The sequence below is a fragment of the Cimex lectularius genome, unplaced genomic scaffold (genome assembly GCF_000648675.2).
Source record: "Cimex lectularius strain Harlan isolate CLEC.00 unplaced genomic scaffold, Clec_2.1 scaffold74, whole genome shotgun sequence".
NCBI lineage: Eukaryota > Metazoa > Arthropoda > Insecta > Hemiptera > Cimicidae > Cimex > Cimex lectularius.
The window spans coordinates 1,053,347-1,065,501 of NW_019392795.1; the positions used below are offsets into that span (position 1 = coordinate 1,053,347).

Here is a 12,155-nt window from a genome sequence, read left to right on the forward strand (position 1 = left end):
ATATATATATATATATATACTTTCTTCCTCACACTTTCCAAAAAAGAGGTTAACCCTCATCGTGTGCCTTTTCCGGATTCCTTTTGGTTCAGTTAATATTTAATTAAAGTTCAGGGTTCAATCTAATATTTATAAGTCAAAGAGGACTTGAACCGTCTCGAGAATTGAAGAAGCGTATTGTCCAGGATGGCCTAAAATATAGTTCGGCAAAACTTTCTCGGAAATCGTCAAAATCGACCTTTCGAGGAGGTAGGCTTATGAACCCCCACAAACCAAAACAATCCACTCCTTTATCTTATCAGAAGAGATGAAACTTTACCAACTGCTTTATCCTCCAATGCGTGGGGTCGCTGCGGACTGAACTCGGATGAAAAAATTTGGCTTTTTCGGATTTTGTAATTGTAATAAATCAACATCTTAAATTGGAATGAACGGCCTCGCGAATATTGCGAGACGGGTTCAATTAACCGACTTAAAAACAAAAAAACAAACAAGTATTACTGCTAGCCAATCTTACCTTCATGCCTTGAAAGTTGTACAAAAAACGTATATGTACAATATAAATATATAAAGTAAAACATATATATATGCACGTATATATTCTTGTTTGATTACTTATTGAAAGAGTTATTGTCAAAACGAGCTGAAAAATTGGCAAAGAGTAACGGCCGAAGTGAAATTATATGCCATTTGCAAACTGGGTTAATATCAGCGTCTTTAAATATGGCCTTGAAACAAATAATGATTTTCGTCTTGTTTTAAGTCAAAACTGTTTTTTTTTTTAAATATTTATTTTATTTATTGCTATCTGTACATAATATACATTGAGCAAATAGTTTAATTATAAACAAAAATGACAGACTGTCAGACCAGGAGGCAGTGGGGAGAGAAAGAACCAGTGCTTGAACTCTCTTTTATTTAATTGGGGGGAGGGGGGTTAAAGTTAATACGGTGGGTTAGATAGGTCACGAGGCCATCGTCGTTTTAAACGGCGCGGAGGATTGTAAGGGTGAGATGTTGAGGTAGGATGGAGGGAGAGTTTAGAGTGAAAAGTGAAGAAGCGTGTTCGGATAACATCTTTCACGGAAGGGATTTTAAAATCTTTATGGATCGTTTGATTGGTGACAGAAAGGAGCATTGAGGATACGGCGGAGAACTTAGATTGAAAAGACTGAAGTCGTTGGATATTGGATGATTTGGCCGAGCCACACAGCTCGACTCCGTAGGTCCAACCGGTCTGATGAGTGTTTTGTAAGATGTATGCTTAGTTTTGATTTTGGTCCAAGTAGGTGTCTGAGCAGTCCATATCTTTTGTCAAGTTCTTGCCGTTTTAATTGTGTATGTGGGTTCCAAGAAGTCTACTATCTAAGTAAAGCCCAAGGTAGCGGACTTGGTTCGATGGTGGTATTATCTTGTTGTAAATATGCACCGGTGGACAGGTTTGACGTTTGAGCGTAAACGTAACTTGTTGGGGCTTTTTTTTCGTTTAGCTTGATCCGCCACAGATTGCACCAGTTGGTAATAAGGTTCAGGTGTAGTTGGAGTGCTTCTGTTGCTAGGTAGGATTGGAGTGTGTTAATAAGATTGCGGTGTCATCCGTGTAGGCTGTTGGATGTGTGGGTATGTCAGCAGTGTAGTGTAACAATCGAAACCATCAATAACCACTTTTCCTAACCATCTCTGATAATCACAAATAATATTGTATCTGATATTCACTAATCATCCTTTCCGTAACGATCATTGCTTGTTTTTTCATTAACCACCGCTAATAATTTTGCCTAACTATCTCCGAACATGACAAATAATACATTCTGTATTCTGAATCATTGAATTTGTTTGTTTTTTTAATCGTAGAATCAGAAAATAACAGGAGGATCGCATTAAATTATATTAAATATATAAAAAAATTCCAAAAACAAATAACGTAGTACAAAAATGTAGAGCAGAATAACGTAAAATGTGAACAGCCTGCTCTTAGTAAGCTTAACTTGTGATTGAGAGTTTCTAGTAAAGTAGGCCAAAACTTTTATTTTTGAAAAAGAAAAATCCGATTTGTTTTAAACACCTGTTAACACTCTTAAATTCGAATTTTCATTGCAATAAAAAATAGAGATTTTTTTTGAGCTGGATTAGCCAGTAAATTTTTTTAAAATACATAATCCCTCTGGATTTGATAAATTCAAAGTTGAAATAAGGATGAAATCAACGAAAACTGCTCAAACATTTTTTTTACGAGGCAGAGGTCATATAAACCCTCGGGTGCCGGTGTTTTTGAAAAAAGCCCATTTGTAAGTATGTCGGGTTTGAATGCAGGGCCGCTGGATTCGAACCCGGGACCTTTACCTCACAGTGATGAGCGCCGTATCAACGCCTGAACCGTGCGGCCATCGACGACCACTCAAACGTTTTATTTTATTTCTCCTGTTCGACTTTATTTAAGGAGACGACGGTTATTTCATTAAGCGGAGTTTATAGAGTGGTGGAATAGTTTTAAACTTATTAAAATCTTTGCGATTTTAGACACACAAAAAATCGTAGGCTAGGTTGTGCAAATTTTGAGGGAAAAATTATTGTTTGATTTTTCCACAAATTCGTAGTCAGGTTGCAAAAAACGAATATTAACTTGGTTTCTCGATTAAAAAAAGTTTTAACCTACTTTGCAAAGTTGGTCGGTCATTACTGCCCCTAGCCTTTCCTGATCAAATAAACATTGATGTTTAAATGGATGTTACTCGCTTATTTTTAATTAAATTTTCAATTTATGTTTATCAGCCTGATTCCATTTTCTCACCAGTCCTTAACACGATTAATCTATCCTTTCCTAAGGATTGGCAAACCTCTGGCTTTAACCATATAATCATCAAAAGAGATCCACCTCCTTAACCATTGGCGTAATTATACTATCGCTTATGAAAAACTGGTATAGGTCCCTAGTGGTTTAAACTCTAGAATCGCCATGTTGTTTTTACCTCGGGCGGGAACAAACAGGTGCCGAGGGAAAAGGTCATCACTGTTAGGAGAATCGCCGTTTTTCTCATTGTTTTAACTTATTTTTACGCTTTTTGATTCGCTCCGATGACAATAGTTGTCGAGGTGTCAATGCCTGCCCTTGCTTGGAATGCGCTCTCCCCTCCAAGCAACTCCCACCGTCTAGCTGCTGAAAACAGCTCCGACCGGATCAACACTTTCAATATCGAGGCACCCGAATTCTTCCCGTTTGACCTCCGACGCCCCTCGAGCCATGGGCAGATGGCAAAGCTCAGCTGCAGCCCACTTAGGTTTTTTTAAAATGTGTGATTAATAATCGATTGGGATTATGTACTTATGTTATCAACAATTTTGCCCGATATGGTACGAAAGCCTTACAAAGTTGAAGAGCCGAAACTATCCTTCTTGACCTTCTTAAGAATTTCCTTATAATGAGGAATTCGCTTGACCCGAATCGTTTTCAACGTCAAAAATGTTTTACTCCAAAATTTAAACAAAACTAGTGAACTTTTGACAAAAGAGTTGGCGCATATTCTTTCATACTGTGTACAGTTAGTTTTCTGGCAGTTTTATATGATTCTTACCATAATCACGAGTTAGTTTTTTCCCTAAAGTTATTTTTTCCTCACTGAGTGCATGCCATTTCTAGGTCATGTTTCATGGTCGCAGTAAAAAGTGTGTTAGGTGAAAATCTGAGAAAATCGAAGTATTTCAACTTTCAAGGAAAACTCACAAAACCACTCCAAAATCTAACCATCATTTAGCTAATCGTTATAAAACTTCCGTTGAGCCCTTTTTTATCAGCCTGCATTAACCATAACCTCACCACTATTTACCATCTCTTTCCTAACCGTTATTAATCTGTTCTTTCCATTAACCATCCCTGTTCTTCTCATTTCAAAATTTATTCCTGTCGTAACTACCATTTTTTTAATCATTACTTATAATATTAAATTCACTAGTTTTCGTGGTCCGCTTGACCAATTAATATCTTTCAGTTGATTAAGGTTTTTAGTTGAGATAAAAAAGTCAGTGTCACGAGCGGGATTCGAACCCAAGACCTTCGGCTACATACGCTGCTACTCTACCACTTGAGCTAACGTGACTTCGATCCACTCGGACACTAACATGTCAACCCCACCTTTTGAAAGTGGAAGAGTAGCGGCGTATCTAGCCAAGGTCGTGGGTTCGAATCCCACTCGTGACACTGACTTTTTTATCTCAACTAAAAACCTTAATTGAACGATTACTTATAATATTTTACAATTAATAATACTGGGTAGAGATTAGTGACCGTTAATCGATAGTTATTCAGATATCGTGAGATGCGGTCGGGTGTGATGTAGGCTTCAGAAAAACATTTTCTTTATCGTGCCAACGTTTCGATCTTTTATTGAGATCATCTTCATGCTCAAAGTGTTTGCCCAATACAATACTCTCAACTCTGAACACGACACGCAAGGATGGCACAAGTACACAGAAGACAAGCACTTTGAGCCCTGAAGATGATCTCAATAAAAGATCGAAACGTTGGCACGATAAAGAAAATGTTTTTCTGAAACCTACATCACACCCGACCGCATCTCACGATATCTGAATAATTAATAATACTACTTTTTAACTATTTGTTATAAACCTTCTTTAACCATCATTATCCTTCTCTTTCCTAACCACTAATCGTTCCTTTCATAACCTTCACTAACCATCTCCTTTTTTAAACCAACTCAATATCACACTCTCCTTTTCTATCTACCACTTTTCTAACCATCGCCATTACTACATTTTAACCATTTTATTACAACCATCTCTATCATCTTTTTTTCGCACCACAACTAGCCATTTCTTTCTTTATTATCGACTTTTATTGTGATTATTTATTATATTTTTATTAATTTACCCTAACTAACTAAGACTAACCGTACTTTTCCTAACCATACACTACTTCTTTTAACCATTTGTTAAAAACCTTCTTTAACCATTTTCTCAGTACAACCAACCGTCTCTTTCTTATCGTTACTGACCATCACTTTCCCAGCCTACTACTACTTAACTACTACTACTTTTATTGATAATTTTTTAAAATTTTTTTATTGATATTTTTTAATCAACTTTTTTTAACAATTGTTTTTTCTCACCATAAACATTTCTTTCTTTAGCATTACTGATCTCTCTCTCTCTCTCTCGCTCTCTCTCTCTCTCTCCTTACCATCTCTAACCATCACGAATCATCATTAATCGCACATTTACTAGCCATCAATAACCATCCCTCGGCAGACGGTATACCGTGGTACAATTGCCAATTGGTACATGGTATAGCATGCCGTACATTTTACTTTATTTTTCATTTTAATTGTAAACATATGTATACATTTTATATTTCTTTGATTTACCCTTAATAAAAAAACCTAGACTGACCGTTTTGTCTGTGACCTGGCATGACTTTGCAAGCTCTCATTCCTAAACATCCCTCTTCTAACTATATTTCGCACCACTTATTTCTATATTTCCGGCAATTCCGCTACGCACATTGACCCAATTTTATTTATTATCTTTTTAATACCAATTAAGGTCTTGACAAATATTGTAAGATCAAGCCCATCAATGAAACCTCCAATAGATTTGACCATATATAAACGTTAGTTTGTTTATTAATATCTTTTTCTCTGTTTGCCCTTCATTTAAACTAATTACACACGAAGAAGCATTTAACCTAGAAAAAGAGCGTGTATATGCGGACTTAAAGTATCGCCGAGTTAAGACCTGCTAAGCCGCGGCGGCACGAGGTGAAATCAAAACCAGCCCGGCTGACTTTCATCCCGGGCGAACCAGGATCTTCCGCCCTTTCATCCTTTCACAGGACACCTTGGGTCCTTTTATTTTTCTCTCCCCTCGCCAACAATTGAATTAGCCTGTTATGAAACTGCGGTTTAAATTATAATTCCGGACTCCTAGGACGTGGAGATTTGTTGTTTAAGTTTAAAATTAGCATTTAAAATTTTCAACGTCGTGTCGTCTGGCCGTATGACGAAAGTTGGTAACTTTCAAAAGCCAGTTTGTCCTTTGGCCTGGTTTTAAACTACCCGGAAGATATGCTATTCCGTATGTTCTGCATACAATGTGTGACTTGTGGATTTTATGCTTAAGATCAAAGCTTTATAAACAGAGGATCTGTGAGCAAAAGATTACATTTCTAAAACGCAACATGACCCACCGACATTTACTCTGTTTAACAATTATTGTTGAGAGTTATGAGAGAAGAGGCTGTTCGTGTTCTCCATACTCGGTCCGGTTCACCTCGTGTCAACTTGTCCATTTCACTTTTCTGTAAGCCGTTGTTCCATTGGCTATTCACAGTCAACTGGGGCAAACTTACAGAACTAAGAAACTTGACGGCTCGGGGTGGTCGGACTTGTTTTTTGATTAGCCAAGCTCATGAACATATTCAATCGGCAGGTATTGAGTCTTTTAAAAAGAAAAATATAAAGGTTTTTAAAACAAAATTTTAACAAGAAGTTACGGTCTGTAAAAAAAAAAGCCGGCAGAAAAATTCGGCCAAGGCTGAGGTTTGCGAGAAGAAGATCGGACCACCTGCGGCTAGATTGTGCTTCGCCGGCTCACTTCCATTTTCAAGAAAGTAAAACCCGACTTTCATCCAAATAGTCCAGATCTGACCGTCTCGCCGGGCTGCAGATTGCAACTTTTCCTCCGACACCGGTGAAAATAAAAAGGAGTGAAAAAAGTAATCCGGGACTGGGACGTGTCTCCCGGTTGGGGGCGGCCGCGGTCCCTCTTTCTTTCGACTCGTCGAAACGAAGCCGGGTCACCCGATTTGGAGGGCACGTCTGGAATTTTTACAGACACCTGTCTTTAACTTTCTCCCTGACGGGGTGCTTCGGTTCTACTTTTGCCAGGACAGCCCTGAGAATCGGCTAGGTCACGACTATTGGACATCTTTCACTATCGTACATGACTGAATTCACGGAGCATTGAATGTTAAATTTAACTTTAAAAAGTTTTGGTTTAATCTTCTTGCACAGCATTAAAGAGAAACGAAAAAGATAAGGTTTCCTCTAGGAGCCAGAAAGGCTTCCCTACCCGAGCAATCGCTAAAAAGTAGACGCAGTTGAAAAGTTAAAAACACTACAGAAAACGGCATAGTAGTTTCTAAAAAAAATGGTCAGGTAACGTACGGTTGTGAAAACGGATAGTTCATGATGATATAAAAAAGATAACAAGTGGGGTGAAAAAATTAATGGTTGATAACAAATAGTTAGCAATTAGTATTAATTACAATGAATTAGCGGGATTTGAACCCACGATCTTCGGCTTGATATGCTGCTGCTCTACCACTTGAGCTATCGTGACCTCGATCCACTCGGACACCAACTTCCTATCTCCAAAAATGGCAAAAGGAGGGAAAGCTCAAAAGGTGGGGTTGAGATAAGAAGTTGGTGTCCGAGTGGATCGAGGTCACGATAGCTCAAGTGGTAGAGCAGCGGCTTATCTAGCCGAAGATCGTGGGTTCGAATCCCACTCGTGCCATTGACTTTTTTATCCTAACTAAAAACCTTAATTAATTGTAATATATTAATTGGTCATGCGGACCACAAAATTAGTGAATTTAAGGAATTAGTATTAATAATGGCTAGAAAAGTTATGGTTAGTGATGGTAATTAAGTAGTTAGCGATATTAGGATAAGGATGGCTAATGGTGGTTAGGAAAGGGGTGACCAATAATAGAGAGATGGTTAGTTGTGGTGAGAAAGTACGGTATAGAGATGGTTAGTGATGGTAATGAATGGAGTGGTTAATAAGTTTACGGTGGAGTTGGCCAGTAGTCCGGAGGACCAAATATTCGAACTTGCCGAGGATATTCACAGAACATTGGACATCGGAAAGAGCTCGCGGGAAAACACCGATGAATTATCGATCTTCGAAGCCAGAGTTTCCCAACTCAATAGCACATTTGAGAAGTTTGTTTTGTTGATCGCTGAAATACGGAAACAGATGATAAAGGATAAAATGCCTTATGACGAATACACGAAATTGAAGGCTAAGGTGCAAACTGAGTACTATGACACTCTAGCCTTGTCAATAAAACGGGATAGCCCTTCTTCCAACACATTTTGGTCCTCCGGGCCGGATTTCTGATCTTCCTTGTCTCCTCACGCTTCTCAAGATATTTCTACCTTTTCCCCGTTGGCCTTTTTACGCAAGCTAGCCTTAACATAGGTTTTGATTTTCATTGATTTTGATTCTGACGCCGGTTTACAACCAACATGCCTAAAAGGTCGGATGATCAAGATCCGGATATCGAAAGCATGGATAAGGAAGGAAATGGTTAGTTGTACTGAGGAACTGTGTCGTATAGTGATAAAAGGAGGATTAATAAAGCAAAGAGAGAGATAGGAAGAGAGGGGGGAAAGAGAGAGGGAGAGTAATGGCGAGTATGGTAAGGAAAGAGATGGTTAATTGTGGTGAAAAAAAGTATGGTATGGTGATGGTTAAGCAAGATGGTTAAAAAGAATGGTTACTGATGGTTACGAATGGAATGATTAATAAAGCCGAGAGAGAGAGAGAGAGAGAGAGAGAGAGAGAGAGAGAGAGAGAGAGAAAGTGAGAGAGAGAGTGAGAGATATGGCGAGTATGATAAGGAAAAGATGGTTAGTTGTGGTGAGAAAAAGTGTGGTATAGTGACGGTTATGAAAGGAGTGATTAATAAAGCTAAGAGAGAAGAGGGAAAGAGATGGGGAGAGGGAGTGAAAGAGAGAGGGGGACGGAGATGGCGAGTATGATAAAAAAAATAAATGGCAAAAAGGAGGGAAAATTCAAAAGGTGGGGTTGAGGTGGGAAGTTGGTGCCGGAGTAGATCGAAGTCATGATAGCTCAAGTGGTAGAGCAGCGGCGTATTAAGCCGAAGGTCGTGGGTTCGAATCCCGCTCGTGACACTGACTTTCTTAAATACCTTTCATAAATATTGTGTATAAAAGTGTTAATTAGTGATTAGAAATGGCAAGGAAATTGGTATTGTCGTTTAGGTAAAATATGGTAGGTGATGTAAGAAACTGGTTGAGAAAGAGTAAATTAATGGTTTTGTTGCTTTTCAAACAAACATTGTATAATGATTTTCACATAACGTAACATTTGTAAGTAGTTTGAAGTAAAAGGAGGAAAATTCCAAGGGCAAAGGTGGGATTCGAAACCAAGAACCCCGATGGTAAATCGAGACCCTTTTAAGCATTTTTATTCCTTTGGGCTTTTAAGACTTAAATTGGCAACTTTTTTAAAGCTCTTGGGAATAAATTGTTGATGTTTTTATCTAAAAGTTTTGAAGTGGGAACAAAAACAACGTTGTAATATTTAAGTGCTCCATTAAGATTTTTTCGTTAAATTTGCATTTTTTCATTAAAATGTTGTGAACGGCTGGGTAGAAATTTGGGGTAAAATGACCCATATCAGTTCCTTATAATGTTAAATTAGGCCGATGGTAAAGTGGCGTTTTACGGTTTCTCGCTTATCTCACTTATTTATGCTAAACGGGGCCGTAATAACAATTTTTAATACGAGTTTTAACAATAAACAATATCTTGCGCCTAGTTGGGCAAATTTGATTATAAAAGCGCAATTCCCCTTTTTTTGACAAAATAGTAAACATGATATTATTTTGGATTATTATGACGCTTCGTTTAATTTACAGTTGTATTGACCATTTAATCGGATTGCGGACAACCTAACCAACAAATTCTAACCAGGAGCTTAAAAGTAAACAAACACATTTTTATGTTTATTTTTCATGTAGATACGCGATGCTACTCGCCGATGTAATGGTCTAATGTAAGGTCCACATTATTCACGCGAAGGAAATAATAACAGGCGCAGTGTGCCAATTATGGAAAGTAAGTCCTTGTAGTCGAAGGTTCGTAACTCTCTCCTTCTTAGATTAACAGTTTTTTTTCTTATATCGAGTTTATTCATCCAGAAATTAGCTTAAATTATACAGTAGCGTTAAAATATCTCGATAACAAAACATAAGGGTCTTGCAATTACTGAAAGGTAATTGCGGAATAAATTCTTAAAACCTGGACATTAATAAATATATAAATAAATGTGTTTGTCCCTTTTACAAAATTAAACCAAGGCGACTTACAATTTCTTTTTTGTCTAATTGCCCAATGTGCCATAAAACCTTTATGCACCTTTCTACTAACTTATTTGTATTCTAAGTTGTTATACGATTTGATTTGTTTCATTTTTACAGAGAATACTCGTCAAAAATGGTTCGGCGAAGCTCGAAGGAAGAGGGAAAATGACCCGTCCCTTGCATCGATTTTGTGATTTAATTTCGACACCTTGGGGGCCGACGGGGAAAACCTATAATCAAAAAAAGGTGAGAGGTCTTTTTGCATCTAGTAGATAAACCAGAGCAGTGACAAATTTAAATTAAGGCTGAGTTTTTTTGCAATTACCCGTCCAATGTCGATTATCCTTGTGGCTGATTGTTACTACTGATGGTTAATAAAAAATGGAAAGTAACAGTTAAATAACTTGTGATAGTTAAAAATGTCTAATGATTGTTACAGAAAAGATGAATAGATATGATTTGATTGGTGATATGGTTGAACTGATACGGTTCAAGAAGGGAGAGTTAGTGATGGTTAGGAAAGGATGGGGGACAGGGCTAAACAGTGAGTGATATTTACAAAAGGGATGGTTATGTTGATTAAAAAGGAACAACTAACAATGGTTAAAAGATGACTATTTATAGTTAGAAATGGATGGTTCAAAAAGGGATGGTTAGTGATGGTTTAAAAAGGGATGGTTAGTGATGGTTTAAAATGGGATGGTGAGTGATGTTTACAAAAAAAGATGACCAGTGATGGTTCAAAGATGACTAGTTACGATTAGAAAGAGATGGTTAGTGATGGTTTAAAATGGGATGGTGAGTGATGTTTAGAAAAAAAGATGACCAGTGATGGTTCAAAGATGACTGGGTACGATTAGACAGAGATGGTTAGTGATGGTTTAAAATGGGATGGTGAGTGATGCTTAGAAAAATGATGACCAGTGATGGTTCAAAGATGACTAGTTACGATTAGACAGAGATGGTTAGAAAAGGGATGGTTAGTGATGGTTTAAAATGGGATGGTGAGTGATGCTTAGAAAATTGATGACCAGTGATGGTTCAAAGATGAGTGGTTACGATTAGACAGAGATGGTTAGAAAAGGGATGGTTAGTGATGGTTTAAAATGGGATGGTGAGTGATGCTTAGAAAAAAAGATGACCAGTGAGAGTTCAAAGATGACTAGTTACGATTAGACAGAGATGGTTCGGAAAGGGATACTTAGTGGTGATTACGAAAGGAATGAGTATGAATGAAAGCAAGGTAGGCTAGTTTGGACTGATACGGCTCTAAGGGATTGTTACCGATGCTTAAAAGTGTATAGTTAGTGATATTTAAAGAAAAATACTAACTAGTGATTATTAAAAGATGACTAGTAATGGTTAGAAATAGTTGGTTTAAAATAAGTGTGTGAAAAAATATGTTTAGTGGTGGTTCGTAACCGGATGGTTATTACGATTAGAAAAGAGATTGGTTTTATTCGTAATTGATAGATTTGAGACCGTTTTAAAATCTGATGATTACTCACGATTATAAAACGGGTATGCAGTGAAGGTTACTAGTTATATAAACGGTACGGAAAGTTATTAGTGATAGTTAGAAAAGACGTAGTTATAATAGTACGAAAGGGATGCGAAGAAGTATGATTAGTGATAGGATGAATGGGGACGGATCTTAAAGAGATGGTAAGAAAACGGGATAAGCGAGAAGGTATGACTAGTGATTGTTGGAACAGAAATGGTTCCAGAAATGATGGTTAGAGATGGTAAGGAAGAAATGGTTACGATGGTTAGAAAATTTATTAGTACACAATATACGACTAATGATGACGGTTTTGTCATTAAGAGATTGTTAGAAATAAGAATGAGTAGGGAAGATATCACTTGTGAAGGTTTGGGCAGAGATGGATCTCGAAGGGATGGCTAGTGTTGTTTATAAACGTGTGGTATATGGGAAAAGGCCAGTAACCATCTACTGACAGAAATAAACCAACCGTTGCTGAAGGTTCTCGAAGGAATGATAATGCCATATGGCTACTTAATGGTA

General features: G+C 37.5%; 1 protein-coding gene across 2 annotated transcripts in view; it reads left to right on the top strand.

Annotated features, from left to right (window-relative positions):
• Positions 1-12,155, top strand: part of LOC106667582 (beta-1,4-glucuronyltransferase 1) — a 114,475-nt gene that overhangs the window by 8,009 nt on the left and 94,311 nt on the right. The window contains exon 2 of one of the 2 annotated variants that reach the window (XM_014395619.2): positions 10,247-10,375. The exons of the other annotated variant lie outside the window; for it this stretch is intronic. The gene's annotated coding sequence lies outside the window, so the exon portion shown is untranslated. The remainder of the gene's footprint in view (positions 1-10,246; positions 10,376-12,155) is intronic. 2 annotated transcript variants of the gene reach the window in all.